Source organism: Prosopis cineraria, unplaced genomic scaffold (assembly GCF_029017545.1).
Source record: "Prosopis cineraria cultivar Desert tree isolate PC_DT_omini unplaced genomic scaffold, ASM2901754v1 PC11, whole genome shotgun sequence".
Classification (NCBI taxonomy): Eukaryota; Viridiplantae; Streptophyta; class Magnoliopsida; order Fabales; family Fabaceae; genus Prosopis; species Prosopis cineraria.
Window position 1 is genome coordinate 25,681,465 of NW_026555342.1, and position 18,319 is coordinate 25,699,783.

At 32.4% G+C, this 18,319-nt stretch overlaps 1 non-coding gene across 1 annotated transcript; it reads left to right on the top strand.

Moving 5' to 3' along the window:
- Positions 1-2,475: 2,475 nt before the first annotated feature.
- LOC129287363 (small nucleolar RNA R71) lies at positions 2,476-2,582 on the top strand. The gene has a single exon (XR_008587683.1). It is a non-coding gene; the product is annotated as a small nucleolar RNA R71 (small nucleolar RNA).
- The last annotated feature ends 15,737 nt before the right edge of the window (positions 2,583-18,319 follow it).

An 18,319-nucleotide genomic window follows, 5' to 3' on the forward strand; every position in this document is an offset into this window, starting at 1 on the left:
CAAAAGTACCATAGGGGTAGGTAAAAGTTGTTTTTTCTTGGTCCTTTGGTGCTATTGGTATTTGGAAATACCTAGAGCAACCATCTATAAAACAATAAAAAGCGTGCCCTGCTATTCTTTCTAACATACTATCCACAAATAAAAGAGGAAAGTGATCTTTGTGTGTTGCTTCATTTAATTTTCTATAATCTATACATACACGCCACCCAGTTACTACTCTTATGGGAATGAGCTCATCCTTATCATTTTTTACCATAGTTGTACCCCCCTTCTTAAGAACTACTTGCACAGGACTTACTCAAGGGCTGTCAGAGATAGGATAAATGATACCAAATTTAATCTATTTTAAAACTTCTACTTTAACTACCTCTTTCATATGGGGGTTGAGTCTTCTTTGTGGTTGTACCTTTGGCAGGTAATTTTCCTCCATAAGAATTCTATGCATACAAATGGAGGGACTAATGCCCTTTATGTTAGTAATAGACCATCCAATAGCATGCTTGAATTCTCTTAGGACTCTCAATAATTTATTTTCCTATTTAAAAGTTAACACAGAAGAAACTATGATAGGAAAAGCACTAGAATCACCCAAGAAAACATATTTTAAATGGGAGGGAAGAGGTTTTAATTCAACAAAGGGTGGTGAGTTTGGGGAAGGTAAGGGTGACAAATTGCCTATTCCTAAATCCTCATATTGTTTCCTATAATATTTATTTTCAATTTCAAAAGCTTCCAAACTCATTATTGTTGATATAAAATCATGCTCGTCCTCTTTTTTTTACTTAAGTTTAGTGTAATGCATGCCTCAAGGGGATCACTGTATGAGTACATGTTAAAATGTTCTTGGGCAAGGATATCAATAATATCAATGCTAAAATGGTTTCATCAAAAGAGGGAAATTTAACAACTTTAGCTACTTGAAACACTTCCTTTTCATTACCAACTCTGAAAATTAATTTTCCCGCAGGTACATCAATTAAGGCTCCACCAGTTAATAAAAATGGTCTTCCTAAAATTAGAGAGATGTTCCAACTATCCTTAATGTCTAAAATAATAAAATCTACAGGAATGTAAAATTTACTGACTTTCACTATTACATCCTCAACTATAACTCTTGGATATCTAACTAATCTATCTGCGAGTTGAAGAGTAACATTGATTGGCTTGATATCTGTCATCCTAAGTTTCCTGCATAAAGAATAAGGCATTAAATTAACACTAGCACCTAAATCACATAAACAATTTTCAATAATATTTGAACCAATGTCACAAGGAATAGTGAAACTCTCTGGATCTTTCAATTTAGGCGGTAGTTTTTTTTTTTGTAGAATTGCACTGCACTCCTCTGTAAGTGTCACTGTGGCATATTCTTCCAACCATCTCTTGTTTGAAACAAGCTCCTTGATGTATTTGGCATAAGCAGGCATCTTTGCTAATGCCTCGATAAAAAGAATATTGATTTGAATTTTTTTAAGCATCTCAAGGAATCTTTGGAAGCTTAAATTTGGATCTTTTTTTTTTGTTGAAGGTACTCAGAGTATGGAATGGGGGGTATATAAGGTTTGTTTTTAGAAGAAGAAGGGCCACTCTGAGTTACAACATTAATTTTAGGTATCTCAATTACCTCATCTTCATCATTTTTCTGTTTGTTGATCCTTTTAGCATCATTATCAACCTCCTGGAGTTCTTTATCATTCCGTAAGGTGACTGCCATGACTCCTCCCCTTGGATTAACTTCAGTATTGCTAGGAAACTTATTTTGACTATGCCTAGTGAGTAAGTTAGCCAAGTTACTTATTTGGGTTTCTACATTTTTCATAGAATTACCCATTTGTGATTCCATATTCTTCATAGAAGTTTGTGTTGAAGTGACTGCTTGTTTAAGTTGGTCAATCTCTTGATTCATACTCTTCATACTATTCACTTGGTAATTTGCCATTTGAGCCAAATCTTCCTCCAACTTTATTGTACGATCTTCAATTGTGTTTCTTTGTTGTTGAAAGCCTGGTGGTGCTTGTGGCTTTTGAGTGGTATAATTTTTCCAAGAGAAATTTGGATGACTTTTCCACCCTGGATTGTATGTGTTAAAGTAGGGATCATTTCTAGGATTAATTCGATTGTTACCAGTTCCCATATAGTTGGTCTCCTCCACATAATCACCATCACAACATGTATGAAGAGAATTATTAGTAGAAGAAAGGGAATTAACAAAATTAAAATTTTTCAATAATAAATTTAAACTCTTTGTTAAATCTCATAATTCATGTGAGACATCTGATGTAGAAACTTCATTAATCATCACCCTCCTTCCTCGAATCACTTTCTGCCTTGAATTTGCTGCTAGCATTTTATAAATCTCTTCCCTTTCTTCAGCCATCATATTACTTGGATCACCTCGAGCTGCATTATCAACTTTTAATTGGCATTCAGCATTCAGCCCATCATAAAAAAAAATCCATCAAGAGTATGTGTGGAAATTGGTGATGGGGACATTGGCTTATGAGGAGATTATAACATTCCCAAGCCTCATGGAACAATTCACGATTTTGCTGTTTGAAGAAGTGAATTTTATCCCTTAATTCTGAAGTCTTCTAAGGAGAATAATATTTCAATATAAATTGCTTATACATCTCCATCCAAGAGCTTATGGAAGCTTCTGGTAATCATAAAAGCCATTGACGAGCTTCTCCTTTTAAACAATACGGAGTATTTCAAGTGTCGAACCCATAGAAAAGTTACATTTTTACTAATTTAAATAATTAATAGTTCAAGAAAAATAGATAAAATGGATAATTTTGATAAAAATATAAGGAATAAAAGTAAATCAAGAAAATAATGATGATAAAAAATGCAATCACTTGAAGCGTTGGGATTTAGGATTCACCCTATAGGTTGCTAGTTTTTACCCTTTGAGTTGATTTGGATCAATTATAGTGACAACTATTTCTAAAGTGTCCTAATATTCTCCCAAATTATTAGTCCCTTTTAATTGGTGTTGAATTCATTCCCATGATACCCAAGCAACTAATTAAATCGTGAAGCTATAGTTTAAGTCACCATAAATTTCTAGAACTATCCCTAGTCTAGTTATTTATGTTTATTTCTCTAGATCTAGGTTCTCTCTTCACCTCCCAGTCCATCAAGATTACCCATAGACTTGATTAAATGGTGGCCAGTCATTAAATCAATATAAAGAACAAGAGAAATAAATATAATTGAAAAAAGCAAAATTATTCATAAATATAAATACAAAGAGTCAAAACAGAGGAAATAGAACACTAGCTTCCCAATTAGGCTACATCCTTATCCCAACTGAGTAATTTAGAAACACATAATAAAATCAAATAAAACCGTTCTAAAATCCCCAATCATGAAAAATGATCACAGAGAAAATTAAGGAGTAGAAATGAAATAATTATAATTTGTGAAACCCTTCAATGATCTCGCTTTTAGCCTTCAAATTGTTTCTACAAGCTCCAAATATCTCAAAAAGAATTCTTGAGGTATTTAGATAAGTGATTGGATGCCTTCTCTCTTGATAGAGGGAGTATTTATAGTTAAAGTGAAGGCTCCTTCTTTTTTTCTTGTCGATATAGGACTCTAATATATATATATATATATATATTTATCTTTTTCTTCTTTCCTTCTATTTGGTTTATTCTTTTTCTCTGCAAAATATAAAGATAAAATGATATGAGTGCATTTTGTATTAAAATTCCTTTTTATCTTATAATTAAGTGATGAGAGAAAAATATATAAATATCAATTAAATAGATATGAAATCTTAACAAATATAATCGAATTCAAACTAAAATCTATACCCATTTAATTATAAAATATGTACTTATCAAGGAGGACTCAAAACTCCTCACTTCAGATTAGTCAAAACAGAACAAGAAGAGGAGCGGGGAAAAAAAAAAAACCTTGTGATCGAGTGAGCACAAGTGGAAGAAGAGGAGATCGTGACCATGATAAACCGCCACAGCAATGAAAGGCACGCCCATGGTTGCTAGCTATGAACGGACAGAGAGGAGAAAGGAAGACGAAGTCCACGCACCACATATTAACCCAAAGCAAGGAAGAAACAGAGGACGATGACAAGGAGAAAGATTCAGCGGCCAACCCACGGCAGTGAACGAATGAGGATAGAGAGGTGGGTGATGGACGAACTATTGGCGGTGGGGAGAAGAAAGAAAGATGAAGAAACCAACGAGGGTACCAGTCTACCAGAGAGAGATGGGTCAACAATCGAAAAAAAAAAACAAAAACAAAAAAAATCAAAGGCATGCTGTCGATGAAGAGAAGAAATGAAAACTGATGCTCTGTTCTTTGCAAGTGGAAGAAGAAAAAATCTGAACTACAAATAATTTGAGAAACTTACAAGAAAGGCACACGAAAAATTATAAGAAAAGGCCAAGAAAAATTATAAGAAAAGACATAAATAAATTTTATAATTTAAAACAAAATAAAATCAAAAGTTTGTTCAATAGAACTCAAACTCTGAAATTTCAAAAAAATTATTGATATAAATTTCACTTAAACTATCATTCTCTATTTACTATAAAATTAATTTAAATAAATTATTAATTGAAAAAAAAACTTTAATTTAATTTAAGATCATTACAACAACTAGCATCCCAAACGACCTACTTCAATCCTAATAAGATAACCTAGATCTCAGCATTTATGCTACCACCTTGTCCTAGGTTCACCTTAAAGCCTTATGCAACTTGCCTTACATATGCTTTTTGGTGAAGCAAGGTCGAAATGGAGATGGAAGATGTCCTTCCACGTACAAGAAATCAAAAGGAGGTATTCATTTTCGGACAATCACATAGAGGAAGGACATCGTCCCTAATGGAATCCGGCACATAGGTATATGAACAATGTGGAGTTTGTCTATTGCCGGTCACTAGCTTGAGTTGACTAGTCTAATGCATAACATATCCAGCACTAGATACAATTACAACATACACAATCTACATCATACGTCTGCATGTAACAAGCATTTTAAAATGCGAAAATCAGATAGATCTAGAGGGTATTTGTTTTGGGATTCAAAGGCAACGGGGGAAGGAGACTTCTTGGGATATTTAGGACAAAAATCTAAGGTATTGAAACCTCTAAATATTGATTTGAGGTATGGGTGACACTATTATCAAATAGCACCAAAATTAATAAAAACTAGATTTTGTAATAAAGCGTAACCTAAGTCGTTTCCCTAAAAGTCAATGGAGTAACTAGTTGAATTATGATTATGAAAAGGTAAATAATGGAATTTTTTTATGATGAAATTAATTTAAAAAAATATAAGTAGAATTAAATAAATAAAATTCAACCGAGAAAATTATCAAGAACAAGCAATACAATCAATCACAATCCAATCATCTAAACTTAATCTTACTTGTCCACAAAATAAATTAATTTTATTTACCTTTATTATTCTGGTCTTATTATATGTTTTCCAAATTATCATTCAAGAATTAAATAAGAAATTAAGTTATAGATTAATTGAGATCTCCTTTAATCCACAACCTAACAACTGTTCTAATTTAGTCATACCAGAAACAACGCATGGATAATCACCCAAGCCAGGCCAAATTACACTTACGATACCATATCAATTGATTATAGCAAGCAAAACCTTAGATAAAATTCATAACCCAAAAATTATGCAATAAAGCTACTCTAATTAGCAATAGCAATTAAAGCATAAAATTCAGAGGTAGAGAGACGAAGAGCAAATTGAAATAAAGTTAGAATAAAATCTTCCCTGAATATCAAAGACTCTGATCACAGTTTAGGATCATGGTTTATAATTGACCACACTAAAAAAATTAACTCTCATAAAACTAAAAACAAAACAGCAACGTCGCCTCTGATTCTTTTTTTTTTCATCCAAGTCGTCCTATTTTCTCCCCGATGTTCGTCTCCTGTGCGGCTTTCTTTATATAAAACGGTGTTGCATTTTCATACGGCCAAAGAAAAGCTAATAATAAAATAATAAAACTACCCTAAATAATCCTAATTGAAAACTACAATAAATAATCCAAAATAAATTTAAACAAAAATTTTAAAGATTTAATTCTTGATTTGATCTCCAAACATGCCCATATTCTTCTTCTCCAAAATATTCTCATCAATATCTTTCAAATTGAATCTAAAAAAATTTACACAAATAAGATAAAATTAAATAAAAACTGTGCAAAAATAGTAAAGATATTATTTATATTTTAAAATCAAAGATTTAGATAGTTAAAATTTCAAAACTGAATACTGGCTAATAAAAAATAAATAATATCTAATTAAACTCAATTAACCTCAATTAAATATTTAAAAGTCTAAATTAAAAGGATAAAAATATATAAAATTATTATTTATCAATGGGTTCATGATTTCTCTTCCTCCTCTTCATTTTAATGAGTGAGTTTGTGTGGTTAATGGTATTTGGGGTGTTAGCAGTTGAAGATCTGAAATCTTGATGGGTTGAAGAAGGTTTTTTAATTTGAGGTAAGTTTAAGCTTTAACCTCATTTGGACTTTTAATTGGTCAATTTTTAAATATTGTAGTTATTGGTTTGTAATGACCATAAATTTTAAATTAAACAAAATTTTTTCTAACAAATATTTTATTTAAATAAGTTTTATAACAAGTAAAAAGTAATAGTTTAATGAAACTTATGCTAGTAATTTTTTTGAAGGTCGAGAAAAATTTTACCAAGCAAAATCTTGTTTTATTTTATTTTAAATTATAGAAAAATTTTGTGCCTTTCTTATAATTTTTCTTTTTCTCATGCCTTTCTTATAATTTTACTTGTGCCATTTCTTATAATTTTTGCAATCATTTGATCACATTTTTATCTCTTCTGTGAAATGAAACGGAGCATTCCCATTCCTCATTTTCTTCATCGACATTCTGCTTCTCTTTTCTCTTCATTGTCAAACTCGTCCTTCTCACTTTCGACTTGTTCTTCCTCTCGCCGCCGGCAGTTCATCCGCTCCTTTCCCGCTGCTGTTCGTCAGTTCCTGTTAAGCGCTGTAGCTGAATCTCTTCTCTGTTTCTTCGCTGTTGCGTGCTGACAGAGGTGCGTGTGTGTTCGTCTCTTTTCTTTTCTTCTCCTCAATAGCTGGGCCTTCGTGTATGTTTGCATAGTAGGCTCAATCCTTCTTTTTTTCTGATATGAAATTTCTACTTCTCTTCCTCCTCGCTGAACCTTATTTGCTGTGATTTCCGCAGTTGTTTCATGCTCCTCTGTCTCTTTCTTTCCTCGGTGCTGGTGTGTTGTGCGTGGGTGACCAGAGAGTTTGGGCATACTGAGTCTTGTTCATTCCATCTTCCTCTAACGGGCTGGTGCTTAGGAAGTGAGTAATTGCTTCTTCTTCTTCTTCTGTTTTTTCTAGTGGTCTGGCGTGTTGTGGCTGTTGAAGAAAGGAGTAGGAATTATGTTTTATTTGGTCCGGCTCGTTGTTGGTAGGAGAAGAGGAAAATTGAGTTTCTTTATTATCTAAAGTAGTGAGGAAGGAAGCTTGTTAAATGAGTATATACATGTTAGAATTTTTAGTTGTAATTGCTAATTTTATTTGCTGCCAAATGTGATTTAATTGTTGATTGGGATTTAATTTTAGATGCTTGGTGCTTTTGATGATGCTAGAATTGATATTGGAAGTTGATTAAATTTTTGGGTATTTATTATGAACTGAACGTTGATGAATGCCTTCAAGATGTTTGTGAAAATGCTAAAGAGAATGATATTAAATTATCATAATATAGCTTGAAGAAATGTATGTGAGTAGTGGCTTCAACTAATGATTGAAATTTTAAAATACCAATTAGGAGCAAGGATTACATAAAATTTTTGTATAATACTTTATTAAGTCTAAAGGAAATATAAGAATAATTGACATGGTTTGTTATGATTTATAATTAAGGATGGGTTACAAGGAGGCATAAGGATGAATTAAGATTTGTCAAATAGTTTAATTGACTCAAGTATACTTGAAACTAAAACGAGGACAGTGCTATCTAAATTATTATTTACAAATTATGACGTTGCTTATTATTTGATTTATATTATGTTTTAAGGTATTTGAACATGAAATTTGAAGGAGATATGACTATTTAATTTTCATATTAGGGCATAGAGGAATTATAAATGCAACTTGAGGAATTATATGTCTTTACTTATATAAGTCGTAAGGTTGAGAACTACTTATTGGAATCGTGTATCATTTAAAGAGAAATTGTTAAACTATTTGGTAATTATGATTTTGTTAAGTTGGAATAAGGGTTGTGGCTTTAGTTGAAATTAAATATTGCCAAGCATTGTTGAACTACTTGATGGAAGTTATTGGGGGTTAATGAGAAATTTAAAGAGTTATTGAAGAGCTTGAATGCAAATTTTATTTATTTATAATGACAGAAGGATTGTTGGATTATGCGCTAGGTTATTTATGGTGTCCTTGAAGTAAGTGAGAATTTAAGTGGTCAAGCTTTAGAATTATTGAAAATTTCTAAGTGAGTAGGTAGTGTCCCAAATAATTTCTTACAGAGTATTTATAAAATTTCTTTACTTAAACTTTTATATTATTCCTTTATAATTTGTATAAATATTCTTGTTAATTCTATTTTTATGATTTGTATAATTCTTCTTACTTACCTCACTTTTATATTAATTGATTCATTACAGAATATGCTTTATTTTCATTAAGAATTATGCTATTGTTAAGGAATATTAGAATCCGATACATTAGGAACCGATTATTTATTCTAAGCATTTTTCTTGTTTAAATTTTATAATTTATATGAGAGTAGTTAACATGGTGATTCATGCATAAAAAATTGAAAAGAAAATATGACAGTTGAATATTATATTTTAAAAAGAATGGTTTTCAATAAATGTTTCAAATCCATGCATGCTTAATTTTAATTAAGGGGACTGAATTCAAAATATTGGATGCTAACGGCAGTTCCATTAGCCATTGGCATGTCATTGTACCCTTAGCTAGTAAGATGCTTATAGGAGGTGCTAGCCCCATGTGTAGGCCAATGCACGTGGAATGAAGGGATGAATTTTCCTAAGTATCGTATTCATACTTGTTTCATGGGTTTTGTGCCTACGCTTGTTTTGTGACTTCTAGTCGTACTTGATTATTTTGTGGCTTTAAGCCACACTTGTTAGTTACTTACAAGCATGGACTGTGAGTCCATACTTGTTAGTTATTTATCCTCGTGGACTATGTGTCCACGCTTATTAATCATTCTAATAAGGTCCTATTAAAAGTGAATTTTTTAAACTTATTATTTTTAAATTTATTTTATTAAACAAACTGTTGTTTGATCATATATAATTTATATGGTAAATTCTCTCCTATATTCGTTTTAAAAATTTATTGTTTTGTGTTAGTTATTCACAAATATTTTTTTATTATATCATTATTTGAATTCCTTTTACATATTTTTATGAGTTGTATGATTCTTGATAGTCTATAAAATTCCAAAATTATCAGTTTATGTCACGGTTATATTGTATAGTAACTTTGTCATTTAATGTTAGTTAAAATATGTGTTTTAATATTTCATTGATTTATTTTAGACTAAATTTTATTAATTACTACTTTTACATGTCGTATTTATAATTTTGATCAGGACGCTACTCACCAAAAAATTTCTACGGTCTTAGATAATGTAATTAACCCTGTATAGGCCTACTAATCATTGAGGGGCATTATTGTTTTTATTTTTACGATGGAAGCACACTTCAATCATTTATTTGAATCTAAATGCTCATTATATTATACAATGATAGTTAGTACTCCACATATACTGTAATTAGGTCCTAGTTTTTATTTGTTGGTTTGCAATTTGCTGATATGGAGCTAGTCTCCTTTACTGGGTTGATTAACAGGTTTTTGTTATTATAGAAATTTTGGAAGGTCCAAATTACAAGGGAGACTCTGTCAAAATTTTTACAAAACATTTAAAACTTTATGAACTTTATTATTTTATATAACTTATATATCAATATTTTAACTCGACCTTTGATTAATTCAAGCTTATGGAATATGAGTCCACCACATATTTCATGCCCTTAGCCTCCGGGCGTGACATAGTTAGACAAATCCTAGGTTGTTAGAAGAGAGATTTTGAATTTTTGAGCATTTAATGATTATAGAACTTGATTAATGGTGTTAGAAATTTTGCAATGCTTGTTGGAATGTAATTTATGATTAACTTGAAGGTCAAGATAAATTTTTAGACTTATGGACTATTTATTTCAAATTTTCAAGGGATTTTTAGTTTGGATAATTGGATGGTTGTTTAGCCAAAAAATTGATTAGGTTAGAAACTTTAATATTAGAAATATAAAATAGCTTGATTGTAGAAGTTTTATACATACACTATCTAGTTCTCCTTCACTAGCCATTGGTCACCATCAATTCTCCTCCACCATTAGCCACCTTCTGCCACTACCCTTTGCCTTCATCCTCTACTTGCCACTAACTATCATAACTCTATGTTGCCACCATTTGTTAATTAAGAGCATTTGATTCTTTTCTAATTATATCTCAAAATTCTGTCAAAAGGACTAGGGAAATGGCCTTTCTAAGGCTTCCTAGTGAGCCATGAAAGCCTTATGCTAGAAATGTTGTGGCCTTTGGTCAAATGGCTAGTTAGTTCAAATGCTCCAAATTTCTTGTATCTAGCTAAACCAAACTTCCTATCTCTCATGTAAATAAATCTCTACTTTCTTTAGGCTTTGATGTTTTGTGGGTACTGATGTTGCCAGGAAAAGAGGGGGCACCTTATTAGCTTAGAATGTAATCCATTTGTTTTGCACACCAAGGTTTGGCTCCGTGAAATGGATCATTTTTGTTTCATTTCATTTGTTTATGGTCCTCCTAAGTTATCTTATAGACACATCCTTTGGTCTTGGATCTCAAATGCTGCTTGTTTGATTTCTCACCCCTGGCTTATTTTGGGTATTTGATTAGATAGCCTTAGATGAAGAAAAATTATTTTTGATATGAGTACTAGTGATAGCCATAACTTCAATGAGTGCCTTCATAATGCTCATTTGACTAAAATAGTCCAATATGGCCCAAATTTTACTTGGTCTAACAACGGGCAAGGAAATGACTTGGTATTAGAGAAACTTGATATATAAGGCTTTTTGTAATGTAGAATGGTTGAACTTGTTTTTGTTCTCCTATGTTAATAATTTTAGCATTGCTGCTTCTTATCATAACCCTATCCTCATCTCATCTCACACTGTTACATAAAAGGCTTTTAACTACAGGTAAAAAACATTTTTAACAACAGTTATAGAATCGTTATTGTTTCAAGGGATGTTAAAAGTCTAGGCTTTTAACAGCGGTTGGACAATCACTGTTAAAAATAAAATTCCAATAGTGTTCCAAGTCCGCTGTTGAAAGTTGCCCATTGATTGAAAATTTAGAAGAAAGGGTGGACTTTTAACAACAGCTATGACCACACCCGCTATTAAAAAGTGACTTTTAACAGCAAGTGTGGCCACACCCGCTATTAAAAGTCTTTTTTCTAACAACAGGTGTGGTCACACTCGCTGTTAAAGTAATTTTTTGCAAAAAAAAATTTAATTCTGTTTCTACTTATGTCCTCAATTCCTACAAATTAAAATGTTCTACACAATATATCACCAGTCAGCCAGTTCCAGTACATATAAATCATTCAAATTACAATACAAAATTTTATAGAAATTACACAAAACTCAAATAGTCCATACAATTTTCTAAAACACTATATGAACCTCATATGCCATCCACAAAATACTTGTGGTGAGGATGTCATCAATCTCTTCCTTGAAGAATGGATCCGCAATGTCAAACATCTAAGTTAAAAGTATAAAATTTCAATTAAAACTTTAACTAGCTAATTCAAATAACAATAACATTAGCTTTTCAAAAATAAAGTTACCTCATTTGAAAATTCAGTCATTCCTAATGTGATGATGTTGAGCATATGCCTCATCATGTACACGTCGCACAAACTAGTCTTTTGTGGTTGCCTATGACTTTATATAAAAACACATATATAAGCAATTGGCAATAAATCTTGATAATTGAATAAGTTAATAAAGTGTTAGTTTCACTTACCTTTGGCTCGATCCACGTAGGATCCTTAAGTTCATGTGCATGCTTTTTCAAGACCATTGTTTGATATGTTTTCATTGCTCTAAAACTAACATCACGAGATTTGTAAGTAATATATCCATATAAATTGATAATTTTTGTACAAGTATACTTACGAGTCTATTGTTTTCTTTATGTCCTTGTTTGGTTGTAATGGAAGGAGCATAAGAAGAGGATAATATTACGCTTCAATGAAAGAACAATCAGCTACCAATGTCCCTACAAAATAAGATGAGTTATTAGAAGAAACTTACATTTAACAAAAAACTATAAATCATAAATTGGTCCTTACGAGTGCATATATAGAGCCATGAAAACATCCTTTTTAACTTCACATATTCGTTGCTAAAGGTATCAGGATCTTATTTTTAGAATATTCCCTTTTTCCGTTATGTGATGAGGGCAAAAAAATCTAAAATTATCACCTTTGCCTGATGTAATACACAAATGATAGAAATACCTTTGATAATACAATCATGTTAGTTGATTGGAATTAATAAGTTAATTATATTCAAGTAAAACATACTTACATTATAAATAGCTCAATTGATGCTATGGTAAGCTGACTTTCGAGAGAAGTCAATTCAAGTCTTCCCATTCAATCACCTAGATTTTCCATGCGCATAACATCTTTTTCCTTTACAAAAATTTTTTCTTTGAATGATTTATCGTAGGCCAGTAAAATTATTTATTAGAAAGAAGTCAATTATGGTGGCTGTGGTTACAATGGGGCGGAAGATTTGGCAAGGGAAGCTGAAAGGGCAAAAGATAATTAATTAAAAAACATGATAAGAAAGAAATATTTAATAAAATGGATGAAATATTTAATAAAACATACCACAACTTGAATCATATTGACAAGTCTCTTGGGCCACATGATAAAAGTACCAACAGCTTTAGACATAGTCTTGACCTCGTCAATAAGGAATGGGACAAGTGCTTCTGTTACTTTTACATCTTCTACCGCCACTCTCCCTTGATCCTGCTGCATTTGCTTGTGGTGGACGGTTTGTCCCAAAGTGTGAATGCTGCCAAGAGCGACCAAACATCTATCAGAATCCTCTAAATACAACTCACATAGTTCACTTGTGTTTTCTACTGAAGGACCCTCTGACACGCGTCCAAGAACATTACTCCCTTTCACACCGTGAAATCCAAAAGACTGTGTATAAGGTGCATCGAAAGTCGTCTCTTGTCGTGAGGTCATAAAGGTCATCATCTCCTCTTTCATCTTTGGAAGATAGGGCTTCCAAACCAACTTTACATGAAGCTTCAGCATCCTTCATTGTTTGTTGCCTTATATTTGTTATTACAATTTCAAGATCATCTCTTGTAACAACACCCAAGCTACTACGGCAACCAAGTGCCCCAAAATAGTCTCTAATTTCTACACCAAATCTAACACCTCTAACACGCTCGAGATGCTCTAGTTTACTTGTAGCAACTACCAAGATGTCATTTCTATCCTCTAGAACAAACGATCCTTGAGCTTGTTGTTCCTTAAGAGCCTCTTATAACAAATAAAAAAATATCATAATATTTTGTATTGATAATTGAAGTTGATGATAGCATGTGCCTTCTTCATAAATTGAACATGCTTTGTGACTTTTGACACTATACCCAGACAAATTCCCATACTCAAGAAATTTGTTTATAGTGCAAAAGATCATAACACGTAACTTAAAAGTCTTTTTCTAATTTACATCAAACACCTCCACACCTACCTCCCACAATTCTCTCAAGTCTTCAATTAAAGGTCTTAGATAAATATCAATGTCATTTTCAGGTTGTTTTGATCTTAAAATCAACATGGATAGCATCATGTACTTCCGTTTCATGCACAACCGTGGTGACAAGTTGTAAATAACCAAAAGAATAGGCCATGAGCTATGTATACTACTCAAGCTACCATAAGGATTCATTCCATTAGTAGAAAGTCCAAGCCTGAGGTTCCTTGGCTTATTGTCAAATTCAGGAAATAATTGATCAATTTTTTTCCACTAAGAAGAATCAACTGGATGTCAAAGTTTTTTGTCAGATATCCTCTCATCTACATGCCATCTCAAATGCATCATTAATATTCGCAAACAAGCGCTTGAACCTTGGTATAATCGAAAGATACCACAAGACTTTTGTAGGAGCCCCCTTCTCTTTATACTGAGGTGCCTCGCATCTCGGACACTTCTCCTCCCCTTCTAGATCTTTTCTATAAAGCACACAATCATTAAGGCATACATGAATCTTTTTAAAATTCATATCCATTGGCCACATGATCTGCTTGGCATCATAATAACGATTTGGTAGTACATTTTTTTTTGAAACAATATTTAAAGTAACTCTAACAATCATGTAAAACTCTGGTCACTCCACCCAGCTCTTGCCTTCAAGGTAACCAATTTCAACACCCCAGACAATAAACTGAAATTAGTATACCCTGAGTATAAAGGCTTCTCCACATTAATGCACAAGTTATCATAAACATGTGTCTTTCAAAAGCCTCTTCACCAACATTATGGATGATGTCCTCTAGTCTATCTTCATCCATATCTACTTCATCATCAAGATTATGATCAACTTCCACATGTTGAGATGTACCACTACGATCTTCCAATCGTTCACCATGCCAAATTCATACTGTCTAATTCTTGCAAATACCATCGCAAATCAAGTGTTTTGTTATTTTGACAACACTTAATGTCCTCTCATTCAAGCAATTTATGCAAGGACAATAGAACTTTTCACTATTGTCAACAATGTTTTTCTTAGCAAATTCCAAAAACTCTTTCACCCTATTATCATACTCATTACTTGTTCATCTAGCATTCATCCAACTACGATCCATATATCACTACCTAAAGGAGAATAAAACTAATGTTCATGTTATCATCTTTCAAGCTATTTCAAAAATATATAATTCCTAATTAATCTAAGATTTTAAGTAATTTAGGGAAAAGTAGAATAAATTTAAAAAAAAATTTGGCAAAGTCTCCCCTAAAAATTGAACCTCCCAAAACTTTTAAAAAATTTTACAAGAGAAAATCAATGATTTTACATGAAATAAATAATCACATATAACAACTTAAGGCCTTATAAAGCCATTAACAGCTAGTACTCCCAGCAACAATATCAATAACAACTTTTACAAGCAATTAGACTTCCAACAATAGACTTTCAACAAATTTTGGCATAATTTCCTCTAAAAATTAGACTTCCAACAAATTTAACAAGAAAAAAAATAAAAGTTTTACACCACCACTCCTTCAAACAACAAAAACTTAATCGCACATGCATTAATCCAGGACATTAGGCAATCACTAACAACACTCCTAACAAGCAAATATATAAAAAATTAAATTAAAAATACGCAAATAAAATTAAAGAGTAAATCAAATTGAAATAAATTAAACAAAAAATTAAAATTACAAATTAAACTCAAATAAAAACTAATTAAAATTAAAAAAAAGATACTTACTGTGAAGTGTCAAAGCAAAGGAAGTAGAAGTGGTGGGACGGAAGGCCAAGAGGTTGGGGGAAGGGGAGAGGTGGGGGAGGAGGGGAAGGGGAGAGGCCGAGAGGGGTAGGGAGTACTTTGGGAGGGGACTAATTAGAGGAGTTGAGGGGGTGACTGATCGAATTTGAGGAATGGGGAAGGAGTGCACGGGAGTTTTTTTTTAAGTATTTGATATAATCAACAGTAGGTGAGCTGGCTCAACCGTTGTTGATTACCATTTTTATTTTATTTTTTACTAAATATTTTCAACAGCGGGTCTAGCCTGCCTGCTATTAAAAGTCATTTCAATAGCAGGTGCTAGCTCACCTGCTATTGAAAATTTGACTTTCAATAGCGGGTGAGTTGTCACTCACTGTTGAAAGTCTTTAATTAATTTTTTTAAGCTTTTAACATTGAGTGACTTTATGCCCATTGTTAAAAGTTTTTCTATAGCAGTTATTTTTAACCCAATGTTGAAAGTCCTTTATATATTACAAAATTGCCAATGCCTGAATTGCAATAGCGGGTGCCTTTGAACCGATATTAAAAGTCGCCTATAAAAGACAAATTTCATACCAGTGTCATCTCAACAGATTTTCTGACCGAACTTCTGACCCTCACCAATTCTCCACTCGATGTTCAATTGAAGTGATCTAAGTGTCAGTGGCTCCAAGCTTGAAGGTCAAAGGCAAACGATGGTTAGACAATAGGGATCAAAGGAAAAAGAGACTATCATTTAGTCTATCTTAGGCCTCCTTTTAAGTCTATCATGATTTCTTTTATGTTTTTTATGCAACAATTCTATGTATGGAAAAGTGAATGTTGGCACCATTCTTTTGTGTTTTGTATGGATCCATTATATGTAGATTTGCCATGATTTCTTTTGTGTTTTGTAGGCAACTATTTTGGCATGGAAAAGTGATTTAGCAGTGTTCTCATTATAGACTTGACTATGTTATAACTTGATAACTATTTTGATTAATGTTATTATTATGTTGGCCAACCTTTAATGGTTTATTGTTCATTCTTCTATTTTCACAACAATTCATTATAGTTCACTTTAGTTGTTCAATCTTCATAAATACATAATAAATATAGGCACAAAGAAACATGGGTAGATATGCCCATTTCAAATTTCTACAATAAATGCGTAAAAACATAATTTTTCTTAAAAATTTCCAAATATTCTGGTCCCAAACAAAAGGCTAAAGAGTCCACATGCCCATTAAAAAAAGATACTATATTCCCATGAACAAAGTAACAACTAAACAACTTGGGTACTTTAGGTACTTTTCTACACAAGCCAATTTAACCGAAGGAACACCCAACACAATATAAAGCACCCATTTCCATTTCCATCTTCAGCTTCTTTTTTGTCTCATCAAACCCATGTATAATGCTATCAATTATGCTTTGCGACCTTCTTCCTTCTCTCTTCTTTGTGCATGCAACCCTTTATTCTCTTCAATCAACCACTCAATATGACCCAAAAGCTCCATAATAACCTCATTCAGCCTTTTCTTCATTTCATCATCTAGCCATGAGAAAAAAATGGCATCCACCTTGAAATTCATACTTAATACTTAGTGCCCAGGCCAACAAACTCATGTCAAGGGAGATTAGTACTAACACATGCCTAGTTGTAGTTTTCACACCAAAAAATTATTCTTCCAAGATTGTTCCCAGTCCACAATGTCCACCTTAGTGCAATTTCTCTACATAAACAATACCTCAATGGAGGTAGGGTAATCCACTTCTCCAACTTCTTGGCTTCTGGATGCGACACTCCTTTGAATGAAACCCGATGAAGAACCTGCAGAATCGCCTACAAAACTTGCTCACGACATTGTATTCATCTCCAACAAGTAGCTCATACTTTGTCTAAGATGAAGACAAACACGGAAGATGATCTATGGTTTGCTTAAGCTTCAATAGTTCAACTTAAATGCCTTGCTATTGCTCTTTTTTTTTTCCTTTCTCCAGAGCTAAAAATGCCTCATAACTCAGTAAAAACAACTCATCTACCAACTCAACTAATGATCCAGCATACATGGTTTGCCAAATGTGCAAAATCATGGGCCCCACAAATGATCAAAATACATTGACTATAACGGCAGGGTAACAAAGCAAAGAATCTGAGGTTGAGAGATATAAATGACCTATAGTTGAGTTTAGGGTCATTTGTAACCTTTCATATATAATTTAAGGACAAAAATGACCCTTAACTCTTAATAAAAAGACATTGTTATTTCTTTTCTTTTCCAATTAAGTTTGAACCGATAGAGATTAAAATTTTTGGGCTTTTTTTTGTATAAATGAATCAAAATCATATGCTAACACTATTGACAGTAACAACAATAGAATGGCTGTAATAGCATCAATCATGCTGATGATTAGGATTCACATCATTGCTTATTATGTTACATCTGAACTTTTATTTGTAATGTATGATTCAGGATTGAAATAATTGTTCTCAATCATGCTTACGGAGTTGCCTGCAACTTTTTCGTTTCCTTGAGGGAACTGATCAAATCCTACGCGCACTGAGTAATTTGGATGTGAATATTATAGAAGTCACTATTTGTTGTTCTAAAAGGAAACCACGTGTATGACCAGTTGATCTTATAGCTCACTCTAATAGATTGATCTCTTCACATCTCCT